The sequence below is a fragment of the Oryctolagus cuniculus genome, chromosome 10 (genome assembly GCF_964237555.1).
Source record: "Oryctolagus cuniculus chromosome 10, mOryCun1.1, whole genome shotgun sequence".
NCBI classification, from domain to species: domain Eukaryota; kingdom Metazoa; phylum Chordata; class Mammalia; order Lagomorpha; family Leporidae; genus Oryctolagus; species Oryctolagus cuniculus.
The window spans coordinates 74,479,944-74,504,991 of NC_091441.1; the positions used below are offsets into that span (position 1 = coordinate 74,479,944).

At 45.3% G+C, this 25,048-nt stretch overlaps 1 protein-coding gene across 1 annotated transcript in view; it reads left to right on the forward strand.

Moving 5' to 3' along the window:
• Positions 1–5,176: 5,176 nt before the first annotated feature.
• The window catches only part of CNTN3 (contactin 3), a 423,339-nt gene continuing 403,467 nt past the window's right edge, over positions 5,177–25,048 (forward strand). Inside the window, exon 1 of the mRNA XM_051851466.2 lies at positions 5,177–5,284. The gene's annotated coding sequence lies outside the window, so the exon portion shown is untranslated. The remainder of the gene's footprint in view (positions 5,285–25,048) is intronic.

The following is a 25,048-nucleotide window of genomic DNA, read 5'->3' on the forward strand; positions in this document are numbered from 1 at the left end:
CCTATCACGAATGAACTGAGGAATCCTATATGATCTTTCTTTGCCTTAGTTTGTTCTTCTGCATAGAAAACTAACATCTTGAGGATATTGAGGTTTCATTCTGGAATAACCACTTTAAGCCCAGTAGAAACAATTTTAAATACAACTTTATCATTTTTAAAAAAGACTCATTTATTTCAAAGGCAGAGTTAAAGAAAAAGGGAGGGAGAGAGAGAGATAGAGGGAGAGAATAGAGAGAATAGAGAGAGAGAAAGAGAAAAATCTTTCATTTCATTTCATTTCCCCCAATGGCCACAATGGCCAGTGCTGGTTCTAGCCAAAGCCAGGAATCAAAGAAGTTCATCTGGATCTCTCATGTGGGGGAGGCCCCCAAGTTCTTGGGCCATCTTCAGCTGTTTTCCCAGGCACATTAGCAGGGAGCTGGATCACAAGTAGGGCAGCGAGGACAGGAACCAGCACCCATATAGAATGTCAGTATTGCAAGCAAAGCTTTGCTCTATGCCACAACACTGGTCCTCTGAATTCTATGATTCCATGACTAAGTAATCCCGGTATCAATCTTATCTTCCATTAATGCAAACCCTTAAAACTTGGGATATTCCAGATAGGTAATGTTAACTGGAGAGGCCTGGGCTATCATATGTCTTAGGTGCTTAAAATTCAATCTGCAGACAACAGCCTTGGCATTGTCTGGAAGTTCAGCAGAAATACAGAGTCTCAGACCTCACCCCATACCTGTTGCATCAGCATGTGCCTTTTAATCAGATCCCCAGCCAATTCATGGGCACATCATAGTTTGAGAAGTGCAGGACTGGATGGCTGACAAAAATTCACTTTAACTTCAAAGGATATTGCTGCACTGAGCAGAGTCAGGTATTAGGAGTCTGGGTGACAGTCCGTACAATGCTAGAGGAATGAACTACCAGATATAGAAGTTTGCTTTTTTTGTGTTGTAGCTCCTTCATCCGTAAAATGATGGTTAAACAGAAGGCACTGATGTGGGCTAGGCAGGGAGTTAGCGAAGGACAAAGCTGAGAGGCTTCCAGCAGTCTCCATGTCCCAGATCTGCACTGCAAAAGCTCCACCCCTTTCCTGACAGATCAGGGTGGCCACTTTCCCAAGATGCCCCTGAGCTTCCTCCTTCATGCAGGAGGTGCAATAATGATCACGTGCGTACTGAGCTCCATATAGAGACACCATGGAACCTCCCCAGAGATCATCGCACGCACAGAACCCTACCAAACTCCACCCCATTTTTATACTCAATTTGGGTACCACCATCCCCACCCAGGAAAGGCGGCAGCCAAATTGGGGTGGGGGCAAATCTCCCCATGAGGCTGTCCACATTCACTTCTGTGCACTATCTCTTTAATCTCTTTAAATAAAGCCTGCTCTCATCTTTGCGCTATCTCTCTGCTTTGACTCATCTCCTACACCAGCATAAGAACTTGGAATAAATCCAGCTGGAGAAATGGTGTACACACAACAGTTACCTTATGGGGTTGGAAGGCTTGCAAAGCACTTTGAGGAAGCATGCAAAGCACGTAAAGCATTCAGCACACTGGAAGTTTGTTCAGTCACTAACCCATATGCAAACCCATGATATATAAATGAGTCAGATTTGTGCTGGGAGCTATGAGAGCAGCAGCTAGTGCAAAGTAACTTCCTTCAAGAAGCTTACATTCTTGTGACAGAAACTGAAAAGAAAAAGCACACAACATAGCCGTATGCTCTATGACCAATTCAGTAGAAGTTTCAGTAAACGTCTTCAGAGGAAAAAACAATACCTCAATTAGTTATTAATTACTATATATATAATAAAATTCCTAATAAATAAATAAAACCACTCAAAACAACCCACTCGACTCGCTATCATACGACAATTCCATATACCCCACAGCTTAATCTCTGCATTCAGGTAACAACTAGAACCCTGAGACAGTAACATAGCGATGGCTACAGGACTTGTCTTTCCAGAAATTTGAAGACTCCACCTTGCTTTTTACAGAAATAGATGTGTTTAACTTAGTAGTTTGGCTACATTCCAATTTATACCTTTACTTAAGAATTTCAGTCCATGTGGTTAGGAGATATTTTTTCTTCATTTCCCTTTGCTACACAGTAAACAGGCAAACAAATAACTATTATGTGGTGTCAGTGACATGCAATAGCTTCTATATTCCAACATGGCTAGAGAACCTTAATAAGAGGATGATGATCTCACACTTTAAAGTGCTTTGATACAAAAGGGACCATATAAAAAGGAAGTTATTATTCTTAGTTATATACCCTAAAAAAGGATTTGCCATCTAAATGGTTGCTGAAACTTCACTGCGGAATTGCTTATAATACTACAATCAGTTGAGGCCAAATTCAATAAAAACTCCATCCGGCTTTCACACTGAGAAGACCCACATGTGACTTTAATTTTTTTTTTTTAATTTCCTGGGCTTCCGGCCCAGAAATTGGATGGAAATTTTATTTAGACCTGCTCTTGTGTATCAACTTTTGGTAAATATCAGGTTTTTCAGTTGACTCACATTATGCTTTACATTTTGGGCCAGAGGAGGATATAGAAGGGTGCACATCTCTCTCCATACATATCTTTATCCACTTTTTATCTGTTTTAACTAGGAAACTGGCTCACATTAAATGTTCATCATTATGCCCACAAATTTTAGGCTGCCCCCCCCCTTCTGCTACAACTATAGGATTCAAAATTCCATTAAATCCCTTCCCAGTATTAATCAGCTTCCACCAGCACAGGAAAAGCAATTTGAGTCTGGAAATGACTAATTATTTGGAGAGGGCTGGGAGGGGCGAGGGTTTAGATTTCCCTCTAATTTAAAAGACTCTCTCCTGTCTTTTCTCCCTGTCATTCTGCTGCCTGGGGCAGCTCCTCCTCCTTGATAGAAATGCTCTTTCCCTTCCCATTAGCTAGGGTATATGTGTATGAATTTGAAGGAAAATGCATTATGAGACGTCAACTTGAAAATATTAAAAGAAGACCCATGCCTATGATGGATGTGGGCATGGCAGTAATTGCATGTGCGAGGTGTAAGGCATGAGCATAATTTGCATGTAAAGTTCTCTCAGCTTCTTCCAGAATACACCAGTTCTACCCAATAAAACATTTTGTCACACTCAAGGGGTTTGCCAACATGTTCCCAGATTGCAAGCAAAAAGATTATTTACAGTAACCAATAACAACTGAAGCGATCATAAACCACCTTTCCATACCTGTTCTATTTTTTTCTTTTGCTACGTAGAGAGACCCTAAGGAGTCCAAATTTACTGCGATTTAATTCTGATGGGAAAAAGCACATTATTTTTATTTATTGCAGTGTGCTCTATCTATCCCTGCCTCTTTCCTCTGCCCCCACTCCTAAAACATAAATAATCCCAGCTTTAAAAAAAATTTTTTTTTTGAATCCAGCCATTACCCTGACAGGGATAAGCAGCTTCCCGATAAAGTGCAAGACAGGACAAAAGTGGCTAACATCAGTTATGAACCTTGCTGGGTGCTCCAGAGGTCAGAGAGCATCACTATGGAAACAGTTTGGGGTGGGGCACTTGTTGCAGCTATTGAAGGGAGTTCTTTGTGTCAGTAGGAGGGGCTGGGGGCCTGCACGCCGGCTTCACTGTAGGGAGCAGTGCCCTGCACCTCACTGCCCTGGGTTCTGTCTCCTGTTTTTAACCCCCCTGCGGGAGAGCTCCAAATGCATTCTGAATTGCGGGGACTGCTCACTCCTTTTTTGGGGGAAATGGCCAAGACTGAGAAAGCGCAGTCAAAAGAAGCATTCCCTAGGAATTCATTTTCAGGTCAGGTGAGGTTGCTGCTCTTCACGGGATGTCACCTGGGCTGGACTGCAGATATTACAGGGAGTGCAGAGGTGAGACGAGGAGACCGGGCTGTGAGCTGCTGTTTGAGTCCAGTTAAGCAAACGTGACTAGATTTCTTAATGTAAAAGGAAAACTAACTTGTGCTCTAATTTTAAGTTGTAAAAGTAAAAAGTCGGCTCTAATTTCAGTCTCCCTCCCAATGACTAGGGTTAACAGCATCTTGGAACATCGTTCTAGAAACCATGAATGCACAAAATAGGCACCAGTGTGCATATATACAAGGCACCAAATTGCACGTAGTTTCTTGCAGCAACGTCTTTTTCCTAACAGCCCCTTTTGGAGGTCATGTATGCCAATACCGGGTAGAGGCATCTTTCTCGGTGTAGCGGCTGTTTTCTATTCCATTGCCTAGCTCCACTGCATTTTAACTAGCCCCTCCCCTAAGGATGGACGGTAAGTTGTCCCTATCTTTTCTCACCTACATCAAGTCGCCCTGTTTGTACAGGTGCCGCCATTCAACTCAAAGGCTTAGGACTTCAACCGGCTGACTTCAAATCCAGCTTCTCCTTCCAGCGACCACCGTCCGTAGGTACGTGGACAGATACAGGGGATAAGATCCCATCCAAGAATACAATTGCGTTTATTCTCCGACTCATGGAAACATTGGGCAAAAATACTTGGCCTCCTCCCTGAATCCAGGAACAGTAATAGATCAGGGTTGCGCCAGGGACTCTACGAACTCATTCATCGAAACAGCGCAACCCGCTGCCCCATGCACAGCAAAGCCTTCTTAATTACGCGCTCTAATGCCAGAATCCGAGATCTTGGCGCGCTTGCGGGAGCGCGGCTGCAGCAGGTTTTCTCAGAAGTGGGATTTCCTGCCTTAACCCCCCTGCTCCGCAGGAGCCAGCTGTGCGGCGCCCCCGCCTCCCCGCACCGGCTCCCTCTACCCCCCACCCGGCTCCAGCCGGCGGCAACCCGTGCACCGCCCAGACCCTGCGGGGTCCGGACACGCGTGGGTGCCAGCGGGGAGCGCAGGTCAGAGCGCGGTCTGCCGGCGCGGGGCTCGGGGGGCGCCGCGAGCGCGGGCGCGGGCCCCCGTTGGCTGCCGCGCCGCGTTCCCCGCCCCTCCCTCCCGCCACGTCCCCTCCCTCCCGCGCCCGCGCCGGAGCCGGAGCCAGAGCCGGAGCAGCTGAGGCGCACGCAGCGCTCTCTCGGCGCCGGCAGCAGCCGCAGCGGCCTGGCGCACGACGGCGGCGGCGGCGGCGGCGGCGGGCGGGCGGGCGCCGCGGGATCCGCGGGAACGGCGGGCGGGGCGCGGCGGCGGCGGCGGCGGCGGCTCGCGCGGGCGCGCACGGCGGCCCCCGGGCCCCGACGAGCGGCAGCGGCGGCGGCGGCGGCGGCGGCTGCGGGCGGGAGCCTGGCGAGCTGCAGGCACCAGGTAGGTTGATGCTGCCTGGTTTCCTGCCTGCCAGCCGGGCGCGGAAAAGGAGCCACCTGCCGGGGCCAACTTTCCCCGCGGCTTCCCGGCGTCACCATCCCGAAGTTTGTTGGCCGGGAATACACCTGCCGGCTGGAGAATAAAGGGCTTATCCCAGCCGTTTTGCCTTGGGGAGGTCATTTTCTCTCTTCCAGGGCGAGGGTTGCCTTTGGGCTTGGAAGATCCCGCAGCCTCATGTTGGGCGCGGGGAAATGCGGGTCGGGCCCTCTGCATTTCTTTCAGCACACGGGTTCGGCGAGTAAAGTTGGGAAATAAAGTTGTGAGCCGAGGGGTGCGGAGAAAGAAGCCCCATGCGAGGCGCAGGGCGAGGGGAAGTGTCGCCTCTGTGCTGGGACCCACACCTGAGTCCCGAGTCACGGGGCTAAAGGATCCAGGGTGCAGGAGGAGGACGCCTCGGTTAGCGCCCAAGTTTTCGGAGCTGCGTGCTCCTTGCCCTCCTGTCTGCAGTCTGGCAGGGACTCTATCGTCGTGTTTATCCGCCACCTTTTCTTGGATGGGCTAGACGCGGCCCGGGTTTGTTGACTTCTGTGTTCTCCCAGGAGCCCCAGAGTGCGAAACCAGCGGGTATCAGAAATGCAGAGGCGGAAAACCAGGGAGTGTCCCCCGCCACCCCCGCCTGAGCCACAGCACCAGCCAGAACTGTTCTGGTGTGGCGTGGAAGATAGGAGCGGCTCCGGGCTCCGCGAGTGCACGGCTCACCAATCCGTGTGTCCTTCCCCGTATCGCATTTCCTTATTGATTTACAACGAGGAGATGCGCTCCGAGAAGCGTTTTAATAATGCCCAGAGCCCTTCCAAGAGCTAAAAGGGAGGGGACAGGGGGGAGCAGAGCGCAGGGCAGGGGGCGGCCAGTTCTGACATCCCCAGCCCGGGATGCGGGGTAACGGAGCTGGAGCACGCCACTGGAAAGCCTGGTGTGCGGGAGGGAAGTCAGAGCCCAGCTCCCACGGTGGGGAGGTGAATCCAGAAATAATTTTAAAAATGATTAAGCAAGAATAACTAAAAAAAAAAAAAAAGTAGGGAGAATGTGCATGCTGTGGTTTCTGTCTGCCCCCACAGAGATGAATTTCACACTGGCTGAGAAAGAATCCTGATCTGTAAATAGATTAAAAACAGGAATTAATCAGAGCAATGAGTCAGAGCCCTTCGGAGATTGAGAGGAGGGGTAATTGCCAATGAAGGAGCCCTTGTGTCTCCACTGAAGTCCAATGTGTTACTTTCCATGGCTAGCTCTGTTTACCAACAGTAACCTGACTTTGGCGACAGTAACCTGGGATCCTAGGTGGTGGTTTTAACCCTTTGTGGGTCATGGCTCTGGGGGAGGGAGTTGTCTGTGGGTTGGTATATATCCACTTGTGAGGTGCTTTGTCTGAGCCCTCCTCGTTGTCATGGGGCAGGTTCCTGTAAATGTTGATGGCTAAAGGAAGTCATCTGATAGGGTTCACCCCAACTAAAAGGAGAGGTGTTTGCTTGACACTCCTAAGGAGCAGGGCCAGGGGTAATTGATGTCCAGGTGCTTGCTTGCCATCCACTTGAGAGTCAGCATGTGGTTCCAGAACCCCTCAAACGATTAGCATCGACTAGGGCAGCAGATTGTTGAGTGCTTTGGTTAGAGGAATGGTGAGGGTGAGGGCATGCAAGTGGCCCTCCTACCCAAGGGTGGGTTAGGTGAGACTCTTGTGAGTGGCTAATTGATTTGCCAGGTCATAGATTCAGGCGGTGGCCGCCTCAGACAATAACATTCAGCCCCATGTCGTCCCCACTGTCTGGGTGTCATTACTGTTAGCCTGACAATGTGAAGGCACTCAGCTCGTGTCTGCCGGAGAGCTCTAACTTTTAAATATCCTTCACAGCACAACCCGAGCCCCAGTGTGCCTGAAAATGGCCACAGACCATTTAATAGGACCAAAGCACTGAGCAATTTCAAGTGGGGCCAAGATAAGCTGCGGACAACAAGCTGTAGCCTTTCTGTTGCTGATTTATGTTCAATTTTATCACTGTCACATTTCATATATGCCTAGTTATTACAAACTAATAGCTTCTTCGCTCTGCTAGCAAAATATGCATCTTTCTCTTGTATGAGTTCCTAACTCCTTCTCACATATTCAGTATGCATCTTCCAGCTTTGTTTTTACTGCATAATTTAAGTGTCCGACTAGAAGTTCTCATTAACTCTTAATATGTTTTGTGCTGAAATAGTATATAGAGGTAATTGCCCCCCCCCCCCTTTCAAATTGTCGGATCTGTATATCGCTATATTGTGGCAACGCAACACAACAGAGAAACTGACAGGGTCGGTGTTCTGTGTTTTTCAATCACCATTTAATAAGTTGTTAGCAGTAGAATAATGTTAATTTTATGCAGTGGGAGATACTCAGATAACAGGAGAATTTATGGAAGTGGTGTGGGTTTTAAAGTCTTCATCACTACCACCTTTAAGCCTTATTATCCCAGTGAGTATATCTCTTTGAGCATCTCTAAGGTCTTGCCTGTGACTTTTAATATGCACATATGCATATGTATGTGATTTTTAATATACACAGACATATATAAGATAGTCACTTAGTGCTGTTGGAATATTACCTTCTTTATGCTAGATAAGAGTACATTCACTAATATCCCTTTTGTGAAAGTATTTGACAATAATGAGAATATTGGGGCTCAGAATATTTGGAGATAGGACATTTCTTTGAGTCTCAGACTGATTTCTCAGTTTTGGATCAAATTTGTAGAAAATTTTCAAAAGCTAATCAAGTGTGCTAAGTGGTCTTGGGTTTGTAATGCTGCTTCCCTCCCCCCCACCTCCCCGGGTCTTAAACACGGTAGAACATTTCTTTGGGAAATTTGCTGCAGCAGAAATGTACTTCCTGTTTGAAATTTTGTATGCCAAGTTTCAATCCGTAGTACATTTTTATTTTCCTTCTTTTATGTACATGTTATAAACAAGAAATAAGGGTTTGTAATAGAAGTGCTGGCAGAACTTTATAGCATTTCAAACAGCTCTGCTACTTGGAATGTAAATATTTGTAGAATCTTTACTGTGCAAGAAGCTGCCTTGTAAAGAGCGAGGAAAAATGACTATTTTATTAAGTAGAATGAGATAATTCAGAAGGTACACATACTCCTTATTGCAGATGTATTGGTGTTTGAAGAAATAGATTATCTACGTTTCAGCAATTGCAAGGCACTCTCTTAGGTGCCTTTGTAACTCACATCGTACATTTCCCATGTTCTAGAACAGGGAACAATTTTGTCCCACTTGTTTCCTAAGTCACTTGATTTTGATTGCCTTTCAGATGTTAAGACATGAGATCCAGAATTCAAACCACTTTGTGCTACTGATAGATCATTTGTTTTTGCCTGTCGCTAGATTATTTTAGTTGGGTAAAGAAATCCTGTGGCTGTTTCCATACTCAGGTAGCTAGCTGTATTATGGGGCACTTATTATGGTGCTGCCCAGATTCCATGGGTCTTTGGCTTCTCATTCTGTGCCATTCCTCACATTTGCCCACTTTCCTCCATCTCTACCCATGTCATCCTTACCCCAAGTCACCAGCTGCTCTCCTGGGACACCTGCATTGACTTCCTTACCTCCTTTCGTTTTCCCCAAACCATTCTAGACCACAGCCCAGGCAGTAATTTCTTTTAATATAGGGACAATTAATATTCCTCTACTCAGAACACTTAAGTGGCTTTCTGTTGCACTTAGGATAAAATGAGAAATGATTACATATCACCTGCAGAGCTGTGTAGGATTTAAACACTGCCGATTCCTTTAACATCTCATCGCCCTGCTTCGGGGAGTAAGAGCTCCCTGTTCTGCCATTTTGTTGAGCCTCTTCCCTACCTTAGGGAAGATTCTGTCCCTTTACCAGGGAGCCCCCTTCAGACCTGACCTCCAAGTACACCCACACATTTGCACACACACACATGCATACACACATATTCATGAGTATACATGCGTACACCCATTGGAGATTTTGGCTGCCGCTCAGCCTTAGGTTATAACTTATATATTGTTGACTTAGAGAAGGTTTTCACCTTCTAAATAGAGACACCTCTGTTGGCTGTCTTGTGTTCCATTTCCACACAGCACTTGTCACAACTTGGAACTGTACACTTCCCTATCAGATTCCTTCTTTGCTATCCTGTAAGCACCTTGTGAGGAGTTCCCACGTCTGCTTTACTCACTATGACAAAGCAGCTCCTATCACGACATGATAAACTTATGAGAATTAAGCTTCTGAGGATTCTCAGTTTGCAACCTGTGCGGGTAGCACACGTGTGACCAAAGATTGTATCCAGAAGTCCCCTGTCCAGCACGAGGCTCTAGCTGACCTTGCCACCATTCTTTCTGTCATGGTGCCTTGCTCTCGCATGTCTCTTGGACATCTGCTGCTCCACACCTCGTGTGTCCAAAAGGGAATTCATCCCTTTTCCTCTCAAGCTGTTTGCAGCGTGGGTGTTGCGTGCTTTCTGTCACTCTTACAGTGGTTGTCAATGCCTGGGGCACCCCATGGTCTTTGGGTCTATCCTTTCCCAGCACCGTTGCAACCAGTCACAAATTAAAAACACCGGAAGATTCCTCTGGATCCTTATGTGCCAGGTCACATTCTCAGCACTCTGTTCCTTCCACATTTCTTACATAAATGCAACCAACTGCAAAATGGCCTTCCTCCTTACTCCCTTTCTTGCGCCAGTCTCTCTGACCCATGGTGCTGTATTACTCCAGAAGCTGCGGGTGAGCTGGGCGTCCGCCTAGAGAAAACCTGCTACCTGATGCAGCCTGTGTGCATGAGGTGGCTTGTTCTCCCTAGCCTCCTCCTGAAACTCCACATCCCAACTGCAGCAGCCTTCTTCAGTGTCCTTCAGAACGCAGCGTGGCCCCACTGGCTTCAAGGTCCTTGCATGTGCCCATGGGCCTGTAACACCCAAGGCCTCACCTCACTCCCCTCAGCTCATCCCCATTCTCAATTTACCTCTGTTTCAGACAGGAAACCTCTTGGCTTCCACTCTGACAGTTGGTCTGGGTGACACCTACCTGTCCATCGCTCCAGGAAGCCTTGACTGACCTTCAAGACATAAGGGTCTCAAGATGCTTATTCTCAGTCATTACAAAAAAAAATTCCCGGGGCCCGGCGCCGTGGCTTACTTGGCTAATCCTCTGCCTGTGGCACTGGCACCCTGGGTTCTAGTCCCAGTTGGGGTGCCGGCTTCTGTCTCAGTTGCTCCTCTTCCAGTCCAGCTCTCTGCTGTGGCCCGGGAAGGCAGTGGAGGATGGCCCAAGTGCTTGGGCCCTGCACCTGCATGGGAGACCAGGATGAAGTGCCTGGCTCCTGGCTTCGGATCGGTGCAGCGCCGGTCGCAGCAGCCATTTTGGGGAGTGAACCAATGGAAGGAAGACCTTTCTCTCTCTCTCTCTCTCTCTCTCTCTCTCTCTGTCTGTAACTCTACCTGCCAAATAAATAAATAAACTTTAAAAAATTCTTCTTTCATAAAATTCTTCTTTAGCGAGAGAATATATTACAATTTAGATAATACTGTAACATTGCTTACCATCTGCCTTTTTTTGGTGGTCTATGAAGGGAGTGGCACGCACACATATCAGGGCTTTGATAGATATTTGTAGAATGAAAGTCTCATTGTTTTGGTTGGCATGAAGTTCTGTCATGCTTATGTTTGGGGCTTTGTGTTCCAGGACTACGGGATCTTTTGTGTATAATTTAAAGTTTTTATTTCTGCACAGTTTTTGAGTGACAGATCATTAATGGGCAACAGATGACTATCTTGATACCTGAATTTAGGAAATTATGTGACAGATGTATGATCTGAAGAAAGCATAAGCTAAAGCTTGTAAGTACTGAGGGCTGGTTCCTTTGTGTCAAGGAACTTTACTTTTCTTATTTTCGTGTAAGAGAGTAATTTGTAATCCTCAAACTCCATTATTTTATTAGAGTAAAACATTGGCGTATGAAATAAATACCTAAATGACTACTCACAACAAATCAAAAGCATATCTTCTTAAACTATCAATACTTAACAGTGAGGAAAGGCTTTGTGGGCATTTAGTAGTTACATCAGTCACCCATCAAAGAGAAAGCTTCAGGGCTGGTGCTGTGGCATAGCAGGTAAAAGCTGCCACCTGCATTGCCGGCATCCCATATGGGAGCTGGTTCGAGTCTTGGCTGCTCCACTTCAAATCCAGCTTTCTTCTATGGCCTGGGAAAGCAGTAGAAGATGGCCCAAGTCCTTGGGCCCCTACATGCACGTGGGAGACCCAGAAGAAGTTCCTGGCTCCTGGCTTTGGATTGGCCCAGCTCTAGGCTTTGCAGATTTGGGGGGAGTAAACCAGCGGATGGAAGATCTCTCTCTCTCTCTCTCTCTCTCTCTCTCTCTCTGCCTCTGCCTCTGCCTTTCTGCAACTCTGCCTTTCAAATAAGTAAATGAATCTTAGAGAGAGAGAGAGCAAGCCTCACTAACAGCAGTGAAATTCCTCTGTTTGTCTCCATTGTGTCCAAACTTCTGATCTTTCTGCAGAGATTAACTGGGGTTCTGCTGAAATAACAGAGGTTGCCCATCATGAGGTTTGCTGAATCATCTGTGGGATGAGGCTTGTTAACTTGCATTTTAAATGTTTTTTTTTTTTTTTTTCAAGTTTTCTTACTGGAGTTGCAGGGGAGAAGGAGTGAGAGATATCTTCCATGCTCTGGTTAACTCCCTATGCCCACAGGACTGAGCCAGGCCAAAAACAAGATCCTGGAACTCAACCTGGGTTTCCCATGTAGGTGGCGGGGACCAAACTACTTGAGCCATCACTTGCTGCCTCTTGGGTTGCACATTAGCAGGAAGCTGGATCAGAAGCAGAACTGAGACTTGAACCTAGACACTAGGATGTGGGTGTGCTAACTGACCACTGAACAACTGCCAAATAGCTCCACTTTTAAGGTTTTTATTTTAAAATAATTTTAGATTCAGAGGAAGTTACAAAAATAGTACAAAAATGCTTGCCTGCTTTTCAGCTTAGCTTCCCTGGTGATGCTGTGTACAAGAGCTGTAGAACAATGTCAGAACAAGGAAATTGACAGTGGCATATTACGCTTAACCACATAGATTTTTTCAGTTTTCATCATTTTTTAAACCTGATATCATGAGTATGTATACAGATAGTTCTATCCCCTGGTAGATTCGTGTATTCAGGATTTTAATTTAAAGAATGGATGTCCCAAGGGGTGCCATTTTCTTGTCAGCAGACATGATGTAATATTTTTGCAGGTGTCTTTACGGTTTGAAAGATTCTGCTTCCATAGACCTTTTTCTGTGCAAATATTTGTCTTGCTCTTAAATACCACGAACTCTTGCACCTTGGTGATGCCTGTATGTAAAAGTTGCTATGGAAATAGAAGTCCTGGGAATTTATAAACCAGGATGTGACATTTGGGTGCTTCTCTGTGGTCATCAGCTTGGGAACCTGTGGTGACTTCCCATGCTACGTTTGAAAAGTTCGGCAGATAACAAACATGCTTGCCTTACCCATGTTCAGACCCGAAGAGGATTTTTATGCTACCAGGGCAAGAGTTCAACTGGATACTTCCTTGAGGGTTCTAACTGCGTCACGGTCTATTTGTATGTCTTTCATAGAAATAGTTGCTCTTGAAAATAACTCAATGCATTGCAGACGACGTCATGACGTTTTTCAGGCAATTAAAATCAACCCGAACAATACAGCCAGTGAGCTAATCTGACGCCTGCTCCTCACTTGGTCTGGCCGTCGCCCTGCATGTAGAGCAACCCGACGTTGCCGATTACCAGTCCTCTTATTAGTGCTGGTGAGTGTTCTGAAGGCTCTGGAATGCAGATGAGGCAAACTGGTACCAAAGTCAGGTGTGTGTGACAGCACCTCCCTCATCCTTACCCATTGTCTCTGCCTACAAACGCTGTGGCATCTGTATGTATTAGACACGCTAAGTCATTTTCGGCTACTACTCCAATAGCCTTGCTAGGGCTTCTTTTTTATTTTAAGTAAAACCAATGAAAGACTTGGGGCGTAGCCTCTTTGGTTTTTAAATGTAAACCCTGTAGGCTCAATTTTCTCTCTTTTTCTTCCTTTTAAAATACATTTTTTAATTCATATACAATGTAAATATATACATGCTTATATTTCGTATTAATTTATTGGACTTGCCCCTATGGAATTGATTCTGTCGTATATAGTGGCATTGTTAACTCATAAAAAGAACAAGGGGCCAGCGTGCTGGGGCATAAAGGATTAAGCTGCAGCCTGCAGTGCCATAATCCCATATGGGCACCCATTTGAGTGTTGGCTGTTTCACTTCTGATCCAACTCCTTGCTAGTGGCCTGGGAAAGCAGTGAGAGATGGCACAAATACTTGGGTCTCTGCCACCTGCTTGGGAGATCCAGAAGAAGCTACTGGCTCTTGGCTTCAACCTGGCCCAGCCCTGGCTGTTGTGGACATTTGGGGAGTGAACAGGAGATGGGAAGTCTCTCTGTCTCTTCTTCTCTCTGTAACTCTATCAAATAAATAAATAAATAAATAAATCTATCTTAATTTTCTTTTTTTTGCAAGTTTTTTTTTGTTTATTAAAAGAGTTGTGGAGAAAGGTAGAGCCAGGGAGGGAGGGAGGGAGGGAAGGAGGGAGAGAGAAAGAGAGATCTTCCATCTGCTGGTTCACTCCTCAAATGGCTGCAACAGGAGCTTCTTCCAGGTCTCCCATGTGGGTGCAGGAGCCCAAGGACTTGGGCCATCTTCTACTGCTTTCCCAGCCATAGCAGAGAGCTGGATCGGAAGTGGAGCATCTAGGACTCGAACCAGCATCCGTATAGGATGTCAGTACCGCAGGCCAGGGCCTTAACCCACTGCACCAAAGCGCTGGCCCCAATAAATTTTTAAAAAATAAAGAAAACGAATGAAAGTCTCGATTTATGGGGTTGGTTATATCAGGAAACAACCTGTATCATCTGTGTAGAGGACATATCTTCATATAATGGGGAACTGGGATGGCTACATCATATGGCTTTTGGGGTTTTATACATATATGTGTGTGTGTGTGTGTGTATATATATATATATCCCTTTTTAATTTAATAGTGCCATAATTATCTTTTTCTGTAAATAGTTAAATGTTTTGACCTGTATAAAAAATCTTTTTTTGTTTTTCTAGAAATTATTAGGGACTTCTCTCCTGAGTCTTGAGTTTTATTCTTCATTTTTAATAGATTATTTCTCCTTCATCCTTCTTCCTCCCTGACTTTAATTTTATCACAACTTCCTACAGTCTCACCTGTGTGTGAGCACTCTTCCCCCTGCCCACTTCCTGCCCCACGCATGCATGTGGATGTACACACTGCACACCCCTAGATTAGGGGAGGTGATATAATTAGTCCTAGTGGTAAAGTTGCACAGATGGGGAGACACGTTGGATGATACATGGGTTAATACACCATGTTATTTAACTGAGTTGGTTTTGTCTTCATCTATTTTTTCCTCCTGCTCTTTTTCATCTTTCCTCTTCCTTACTTGCTTCATTTTCTTTTCCCTCTTGTCTCCTCCATACTGGCCCCTAGTGGATACATGCTTTCAGTTGAAAATACTAAACCGTTTGTTATGTTTTGTTTGGTGGGGGGCCGGTAGAACGGGGCTTGTATTGTACGAGGACTGTGGGCTTTAAATGTGATCTTCAGAGAAATGTAACTTCAGAAGAAGATAAAATGCAAGGATGGCGGCCACAGGGCTTCCTTGGAACTTGGGTGGGGACTTGCTTCTCTTCCAAGCAGCAGTGTCTCTTTGCTCTCCCCTCTGTCTGGACTGGTGCATTGGATTTGGACTAGAGCCTGGGGCTAACATGGTGATCTTGGGTGTCCTGCCCCTCTGCCTAGAAGGGCTCAGGAGCTTCCTTTCATGTGATCTTCCCACCCAGAGTCCACAGTGGAAAGCCACCCAGGCAAGCTTGTGGGGAACCTGAGGCCCCAGGGGGAGAACCACTAGCCAAAATGAGCAGCCAGTCCTGTGACTGAGGCCAGGACTGGTCCCAGGAAAATTGTTGGATGACTCAAGTTCCTTGAATGACCCCAGGGAAAATCCAGCAAACAACTGCTCAGCTAAGCTCTTGTCCCATTCAGAATCATCAGGAAAAAACTGTTTGTTTACGCTATTAAGCTTTGGCATATTTTGTGTAGTAATAACACACACTTTTTTTTTAAAAAAAGATCAGTAATTTAAACACTAATTTTCATTAAGAAGTAGATAATATGTATTTATCACATACAACATGTTTTGGAATTTGTGTAGATTGTGGATTGGTTAAATTGAGGCAATTAATATAGGCATTATTTCACAAACTTATTCTTTGTGGTAGGAACACTGAAAATATACTCGTGGCAACGTTATAGTGTACCACAGACTGTTATAAAAAACAGTCACTCTGTGGTTTAATAGATCATTTGCACTTACTCCTTCTGTCTCACTGAAATTCTGAATTCTCTATCATTTGATCAACATCTCTCTTCCCATCCCTCAGTCCTGGCAAACACTGTTCTACTGTCGGTTGCTCCGAGTCAAGTTTTATCAGATTACAAATGAGGGAGATCATGAGTATTTGTCTTTCTGTGACTGGCTTCTCTCACTTAACAGAATGTTCTCCGGGCTCGTCAGTGCTGTTGCAAATGGGATTTCCTTCCTTTTTGAGGTTGGATGGTATTACGGTGTGTGTATGTATCACATTTCCTTTGTCCATTCACCCATTGGTGGACACTTAGGTTGATTCCCCGCCTGACTATTGTGAACAGTGTAGCAATAAATGTGAAAGTGCAGATACTCCCATAGATGGATCTCATTTCCTTCAGATGTATAGCAACACTGGGATTGCTACATCAGATGGCAGTTTTAGTTTTTAATTTTTTGAGGAACATCTGTACTGTTTTTCTGTAATGGCTTTCCAAGTTTGCATTCCCACCCACAGTGTGCAAGTGTTTTCCTTGTCTGCACATCTTCTACAGCATTTGTTATCTTTTGTCTTGTTGACAGTAGCAATTCTAAAACATATGAGGTGATATCTCATTGTGGTTTTATTTGTATTCCTATGATAATTAGTTATGTTGGGCACTTTTGCATATACCTGTTCATCATTTGCATGTCTTCTTTTGAGAAATGTCTGTTCAGATTCTCTGCCCATTTTTTAAAATTTTTTTAAAGATTTATTTATTTATTTTAAAGAGTTACACAGAGAGAGAAGGAGAGAGAGAGAGAGAGAGAGGAAGAGAGGAAGGGAGGAAGGGAGGAAGGGAGAGAGAGAGAGAGAGAGAGAGAGAGAGAGAGATCTTTCATCCTCTGGTTCACTCCCCAATTGGCCGCAATGGCTGGAGCTGCGCTGATCTGAAGCCAGGAGCCAGGAGCTTCTTCCAGGTCTCCTACATGAGTGCAGCGGCCAAGGTCTTGGGCCATCTTCTACTGCTTTCCCAGGCCACAGCAGAGAGCTGGATCAGAAGTGGAGCAGCCAGGATTCAAACTGGTGCCCATATGGGATGTAAATATTGTAAAATATGGTTTGTAAATATTTTCTTCATGTCTTCAGGTTGTCTCTTCACTTTTTGTTTTTTCCTTGGCTAAAAAGAAATTTTTTAGTTTGGTGAAATCTCACCTATTTTTGCTTTTGTTGCCTATGCTTTTGAGATATATATATATTATATATATTATATTATTTTATTTTATATATTATATATAATATATATTTTATATATCTTATATTATGAGTATATAATCTATATAAATATATATTTATATATAAAATCATTGCCTGGCCTGTTGCAAGGAGCTTTCCTCTGACTTTTTCGTCTTGGGTTTTTATGGTTTCTGGTCTTAGATGAAATCTTTAATCAATTTTGAGTTGATTTTTGTGTATGAGGTGTTGACTGAGGGTCAATCTAGTCAAGAACAAAGAAGAACCACGTGTATCTGGGGTTTATTAGGATTGCAGTCCCGGTGACACACAATCCAAACAGCCGTGGTCTGTGCTCTGAGACTGTGAGACAGCACAGCTAAAACTGCAAGGGGATGTTACATCTTTACTTACATCTCTTACGTACAGGAGTTTGCAAGGAAGGAATTGGGCAGTCTCGGGAAGCAAGGGGAGTAACCTCAGGAACTGGCACGGTGTCTAGGGAATTTTGTTCAGAAATTACAGTTTGACGCAGCACAGCTCAAAAAGTTCAGCTCAAAAGCTTAACTAGGTATGTGCCTCAGTTCAGAAAGCTTTAGCTGTGTTATGTCAGTACGAGGTTGTTTTGATTACTGTAGCTTTGTAGTATATTTGAAAGCCACCTAGTGTGATACTTCCAGCTTTATTTCTTTTTGCTGAAGATTGCACTGGTCATCCAGGGTCATTTACAGTTCCATCTGAATTGTAGGATTATTTTTCTATTTCAGTGAAAAATGTCATTGGAATTTTGGTAGGGACTGTTTTGAATCTGTAGGTCACTTTGGGTAGTATAGAAGCTTTAACAATATTACATTTTCCAATGCGTAAAAGTGGGGTCCCTTTCCATTTACTCATATGTTCTTCAATTTCAAACACATCATAATAAAGAGAACACTTGTATGAATGTAAATATTTTTAGATTTATTTTTTATTTTATTTGAAAGGCAGAGTTACAGAGAAGCAGAGGCAGAGAGAGAGAGAGAGAGAGAGAGAGAGGTCTTCATCTGCTAGTTCACTCCCCAAATGGCAGCAACAACTGCAGCTTGGCCCATCCAGAGCCAGGAGGCAGGAGCTTCTCCCAGGTCTCCCACATGGATGCAAGGGCCCAAGGACCTGGGCCTTCTTCCACTGCTTTCCTAGGCCATAGCAGAGAGCTGGATCAGACTTGGAGCAGCTGGGAATCAAACCAGTGCCCATACGGGATGCCAGCACTACAGGCGGTGGCTTTTTACCCTCTATGCCACAGCACCGGTCTCTAATTAACTATTTTTAATTTTTTTAAAGATTTATTTATCTACTTGAAAGAGTTATACACAGAGAGAAGAAGAGGCAGAGAGAGAGAGAGAGATCTTCTGGTTCACTGGTTCACTCCCCAATTGGCCGCAATGGTCAGAGCTGTGCCAATCTGAAGCCAGGAGCCAGGAGCTTCCTCTGGGTCTCCCACGCGCATGTAGGGGCCCAAGGACTTGGGCCATCTTCTACTGCTTTCCCAGGCCACAGCAGAGAGCTGGATCTGAAGTGGAGCAGCCGGGACTTGAACCAGAGCCCATATGGGATGGGATGCTGGCACTGCAGGTGGCGGCTTTACCCACTGTGCCATAGCACCGGCCCCTTATTTTATTTTTTTAAATTTATTTGGAAAGCAGAGTTACAGAGAGCTTAGGAGAGAGACAGAGGTCTTCTATCCATCCTCAATGGCTGCAATGGCTGAGGCTGGGGCAGGTAGGAGCAGGGGCAGGGGCAGGGGCAGGGGCAGGCAGGGGCAGGGGCAGGGGCAGGCAGGAGCAGGGACGTGGCAGGGGCAGGGGCACAAGCAGATCAGAGCAGGGAGCTGCTACTGGGTCTCCCATGTGAGTTCAGGAGCCCGAGCACTTGGACGATCTTCTGCTGCTTTCTCAATTGCATTAGCACAGTGGTGGATCAGAAGTGGAGCAGCCGGGTCTCAGACCGGCACCCATATGGGATGCTGGCATCTCAGGTGGAGACTTAACCTGCTGTGCCACAATGCAGTGCCATTAAGTAACACCCATATCAGGTTGGCATGCCAGTTTTTTCATTACTACATCTGAAATCTACTGAAACTGCCCAGTTTTCTCCACCATCTAAACCCTGGTCATCATTTGTCTCAGTTACTACAGAAGCATCCTGTTACGGATTGAACTTGGTAATAAGCAATCCAAAACTCTTATTGGCTGGGGCTAGTACTGTGGCATGGCGAGTAAAGCCACTGCCTGCAGTGCTGGCATCCTGTAGGGCACTGGTTCAAGTCCTGGATGCTGCACTTCTGACCCAGCTCCCTGCTAATGTGCCTAGGAAAGTAGAAGAAGATGGCACAAGTCCTTGGGCCCCCACCCCTGTCTGGGAGAGTTGGTAGAAGTTCTAGGCTCCTGGCTTTGGATCAGCCCAGCTCTAGCCATTGAGGCCATTTGGGGAGTGAACCAGTGGATAGAAGATTTCTCTCTCTGTCTCTCTTTTTCTGCCTCTTCTTCTGTGAAACTCTGCCTTTCAAAGAAAGAAAGAGAGAGAGGGAGAGAGAGAAAGGAAGGAAGGAAGCAAGGAAGGAAAGAAGGAAAGAAATCTTACAAAAAACAAAAACCAAAAACTTCTCACTGGCTTCTAACATCCCTCATCTGAGAGCTGTGGGTCCCTTGCGGATCAGCATGGCTGTCTTTCATGCTGTGAACTCTATGCCTTCCCTGTGCAGCTTTCTGAAGTTCAGGTTAAAGGGATAGCCCCTCAGTGGAAACAATAGTGCCCCATCCAGGTACACTAACTTTAGACCAGCATAATCACTCACTGCCCTTTTGGTATAGCACCTGGTGATGGCTCATGGCTTCATCTCTCTGTGGGAACTTCCCTTTGCCTTAGTGAACTATCTCAGCCCAAGATATGCTTCCAGTGGGTGGAACTCATGATTGGTGATTGATTGATATAGGGGTATAAAGACCTAGGTTGCCTTAACTTGGACTACCCTACTCTGAAGAGCCATCACAGTCCCAGAATGCCCTGTAGAGTCAGCTGAGCCCTCAGTTTTGACTACTTTCATTTTCAGGGCTTCCATTTGCCTGTTCATGCCTTTTCTTCCTTTACAGTTGTTTCTTTTTTAAAAAAATTATTTTGTTTATTTGAAAGTCAGAATTACAGAGAGAGAAGGAGAGGCAGAGTGAGAGGGAGGTCTTCCATCCTCTGGTTCACTCCCCAGATGACCTCAATGGCCAGAGCTGAGCCAATTGAAAGCCAGGAGCCAGGAGCCAGGTGCTTCTTCTGGGTCTCTCACGAGGGTGCAGGGGCCTAAGGACTTGGGCCATCTTCTACTGCTTTCCCAGGCCATAGCAGAGAGCTAGATCAGAAGTGGAGCAGCCGGGACTCGAACCGGTGCCCATATGGGATGCTGACATGCAGGTGATGGCTTTACCCACTATGCCACAGCGCTGGTCCTCCTTTACAGTTGTTTCTTTCAAGAATGCTTCTCAGTGACCCTTCTTAAGGTGAGATTTTTGTCCATAGGAAACCCAAGTGAAGATAGGCCCTTCTGGGGCGTGCACTGTGCTCTTTGGAGAAGACAGAAACCCAAGATGCTCAGCACAACCATGTAGTCACATTCAAAACTGTGGCTAGAACTGATCATGGATCAGACAGGGTTTCTCAACATTTCATTATTCAGAAGTCACAGGGATCATAAAGGGCAGAGAGAATTAAGTTAATGTTTAAAGGCAATAATATAGTTTACCTCTCTTAGTCTCATATACACAGATGCTCTCTGAATCACTTGCACACCTGCCTAATAAGTAAACCCCAAAGTCTGACCTAATCATGTCATCAGGCTCGATCTCTAAGACTTCTCTGTAGTCTCTCATCTTATGGCTCAAGTGCAAAAAGCTAAACCAAATCAATACTGGTATACTTGGGCTTCTGCCAGGACCTGGCACATGCCTCATAGACTGATATTAGATTTATATATATATATATATATATATATATGCCACGACATATATTCCTCATATAGGTCTCAGGGTAAAGGGTATTTGTTAACAAGAATGTAATACACCTATATGTGTTAGCCATTTATGCAATAATCCTACCTAGAGAAATTCCACAAAATGCCTGTATTGTGAAACAAGAGAAGTCTCTGGAGCTCTCCCTTGCTCACATTGGCTAGGATGGTTCTGCTGAACTCAGGTTTATTCCTGTTTGGGAGTAGGCTGATGGAGGCGGGGCTGAGCTGGGTTGGTTTGCTCAAACTGCAGGTGTATTTGGCTCTGTTGTTTTCATGCATCCATGGTGGGGCCTGGGCCTGAGGAGATGCTCCCGAGTGGAAATTATTTTCATGCCAGTTGCAGGAGTGCAGGATGCCCAGTAGAACAGACATAGAAGAGCACCTGAAATCTGACCTTGTGACTGGAACATTATCACTTCTGCCGCCTTCTGTTGACCACATCAGGAAACGGCCACACTCTAAGACAAGGGTGGGGAACCATGTCCTGCCTCATAGGTAGAAGGAGTTGTAATGTCACGTGACCAAGGACCTAGCGACAGGAATGGGTGAAGCATTTAGGCTGACAGAGCAGTCTTCCCTGCCACCAAACCTCACATCCATTAAGTACTGTGGATGCCCTCTAGGTTTAAGTCGCCTTTCAGATTAGAAACAGGAAATGTAAAATGTCACTTTAATGCCTATGAATGAATTACCATTCTAATTACTGCCTAAGTGCAGGAATCCTATCTTGGGCCAAATAATACAAAGAAGTGGCAAAAGACATGAAATCTCACAGAATGGATAGTCTCATGGTCGGGGGGATGGGGGGAGGACTAACATTAGTATTTGCAAGTCTCACAAGTGGTATCTGTTGTGCCTGTTGGTAATATGTATGCTTAATTCTATCAAACTGTCTGCCACTTTAGAGTTTGTGACCTTGGGCAGGTTAATTTTCTCTTTGTCTCAGTTTCCTATGTGCAGTTGGAATAATGGCTTCTACTGTATACATTTGTTGTAAAGAATGCTTGTAAGGAATACAGAAAGACCAGGTTCCTGGCAAAATTCAGTAGTTGCTGCCTGCTGTAGGTGTCTTACTGCTATTGCCTTATTATTCAGCATGTACACTTTATATGTAAATATAGAATAATAGATGCAGAAAGGAAAGAATGTGGGGAATAACTAAAGGAAACTGAGGTGACTGCCAAGTAGAATGATCTGGAAGACTTCATGTGAACTGCTGACGGAGCTGGATCCTCAAGGTGTGGGGGCTGGAAATCAAAGCGCAGCTTCCCTGGTTGGCATAAGCCGGCCTGGCACGTTGGTGAACCATTGTGGTTTCCCTGCTTTTTGTAGCTGGGACATGCTTGGTGAATTGTAAGTTGCAATAATGGAAAGCCTTGATTTGGTCAGATTTTTTTGGCTACTCGGATAGTATTAGAGTGTGGAAACAGATCAGAGGCCATGGGCTGTTTTGAGGCTAAAGTAATAGGCTGGGGATCGGGGGAGGGTTAAACTAGCTAAAATTTCTGTGTAAAGTGCTTTTGACTTTCATTCAAAAATTATCATAAAGTGTAGCATCTCTTTCACCAGCGAGACCAGAAAGATTCATAGGAAGCCTCAGGTCAGATAACAGGTTAATGACCTGACCAGAAGTGGGATCACTGTTTCTCGTGTCCAGAAGCGGGGCATTTTTCATTGCGGAACAGCGTCTACTTCTAAGAACATTTTTCTAACTGTAAGTGGGAACTGTCGCCTTCTCCTCCGCAGTCACTGTGAGAGAACCTCACCACTGTGCAGACCTCGGGTTGGATCTACCTTCTCTGCATTTCTAGGATTTCATCAAGAGGACTGGCATTTGGTGTGCCCTTCAGAACCTCTTTCTACTTCCCTGTTCACCTTACAACACCCTCTCCCCTTTGTTCCAGGCTATCCCTCCTGTTTCTGCTCTTTTGGTTGGAGAATTTTGGGTTATTCATTCCCCACCCTCCTCCTCTATTTTCTCTCTGTATCTATAAAAGAGGAATACAGAAACAAACAAAACTGACCTCATCAGCATGGGATCCATTGCTCAAACCATGAACTTGACTTCTTCCTTTTTAAGTAACACCCATATCAGGTTGGCATGCCAGTTTTTTCATTACTACATCTGAAATCTACTGAAACTGCCCAGTTTTCTCCACCATCTAAACCCCGGTCATCATTTGTCTCAGTTACTACAGAAGCATCCTGTTACGGATTGAACAGAACCTGACTCCCAAAGCTCATGCAGACTTTTCAACTTCAAAGTCTTAATGTTAATGGCTGAGGATTAGGATGGAGGCTTGAGTTAATTATAACAGCTGGTAATTGGGGCTAGTGGAAGATCTTTAGATCACTGGTGGCCTGCTTTCACAGGGTAGTTCTGGATAAACATTGGTTATTTAAGCCAAACTTGACCTAGCTTTCCTCTCTTCTTCCTGGCAAGTTGTGTGATTGTTCCTCTGTACCTCCTCCACCATTGCCAGCCTCTATCACATGCAAGACTAATGGTGCTGCCTGAACTTGAACTATAAACCAAAGTGGACCTTTTCCTTCCCAATAAGGAACTCTAGGATTCATTTTGTTTATTTTTTTAAAAAAAAGTTTATTTATTTTCATGTACTTGGAAGGTAGTGTGACATACAGACAGGGAAAGACAGAGAAGGAGAGAGATCTTCTATCCACTGGTTCACTTCCCAAATGCCCACATCAGCCAGGGTTGACCAGGACAAAGCCAGGAGCCTGTAACTCTGTTTGTGTCTCCCACTTTAGTGGTATGAACCCAAGCACTTGAGCCATCAACTGCTAGCTTTCAAAATGCATTAGCAGTAAGCTGAGCTGGCAGTAGATGTTGTCGGGACTCCAGCAGGCACTCAGGATAGGGGGTGCTGGTATCAAGTAGCAGCTTAACCTGCTGTGCCACACACCTGCCACTGATTTTGGATATTTTAGGTAAATAAATGAAAAGCTGACTAATATGCATCCAATCTTGTTTTTCCTGTCTCAGATATCCACTCTTGATTATTTTGATCATATTTCTCTAGTTCAGCTAGTGTTGTTTTCATCTGCTCCCCCTCCCTCCCTCCCTTCCATCCTTCCTCCCTCCTATTCTTATCTTCCTTGAGAAAGAGAGAGACAGAGAGAAGCAGAGAGAAGGAGAGAGCGAGCAAGAGCGCTCCCATTTACTAGTTCACTCCATCAGATGCCTGTGATGGTCTGGGCCAGACAAAAGCCAGGAGCTGCGGACTCAGTCCAGATCTCCTGTGTGGGTGTCACTGCTGCCCCTCAGACTGTGCGTTAGCAGGATGCTAGGCTTCAGAGTGGAACCAAAACTGGAACCCAGGCACTGTGATATGGGATGTGGGTTTCTTAACCAGCATCTTTATGGTTAGACCAAATGCCTGCCTTAAGTTTTCTTTTTAAATGTGAAATCTCATAGCTTCCTCCCCACCCCACGCATGCATTCATACTAAACTCAGTTATTGCATGCATCACTTCTCCTGATTTTTTTTAAAATGCTAGCCTGTATCTGAGATTGATTTTAAGATTTATTTATTTTATTTGAAGGTAGAGTTACAGAGAGGCAGAGAGAGAGAGAGAGAGAGAGAGAGAGCGAGCCTGAGAGAGAGAGGTCTTCCATCCTCTGGTTCAGTCCGCAAATGGCTGCAATGGCCAGAGCTGGGCCCATCTGAAGCCAGGAGCCAGGAGATTCTTCCGGGTCTTCCATGTGAGTGCAGGGGCCCAAGGACTTAGCTATCTTCTACTGCTTTCCCAGGCCACAGCAGAGAGTTGGATTGGAAATGGAGCAGCCGGGACTCAAACCAGCGCCCATATGGGATGCTGGCACTGCAGGTGCATCCTCCTTATTTTATAAGTTTCAAATTAAATGACACTTCCTTTAATAGGTGAAGATCTTTTGTTCTTTGCTTTATCACTTATTATTCTTATTTAATGTCTGTTTTTCATATTATATGTGGTCTGGAAACTTGTCTTTCTTGGC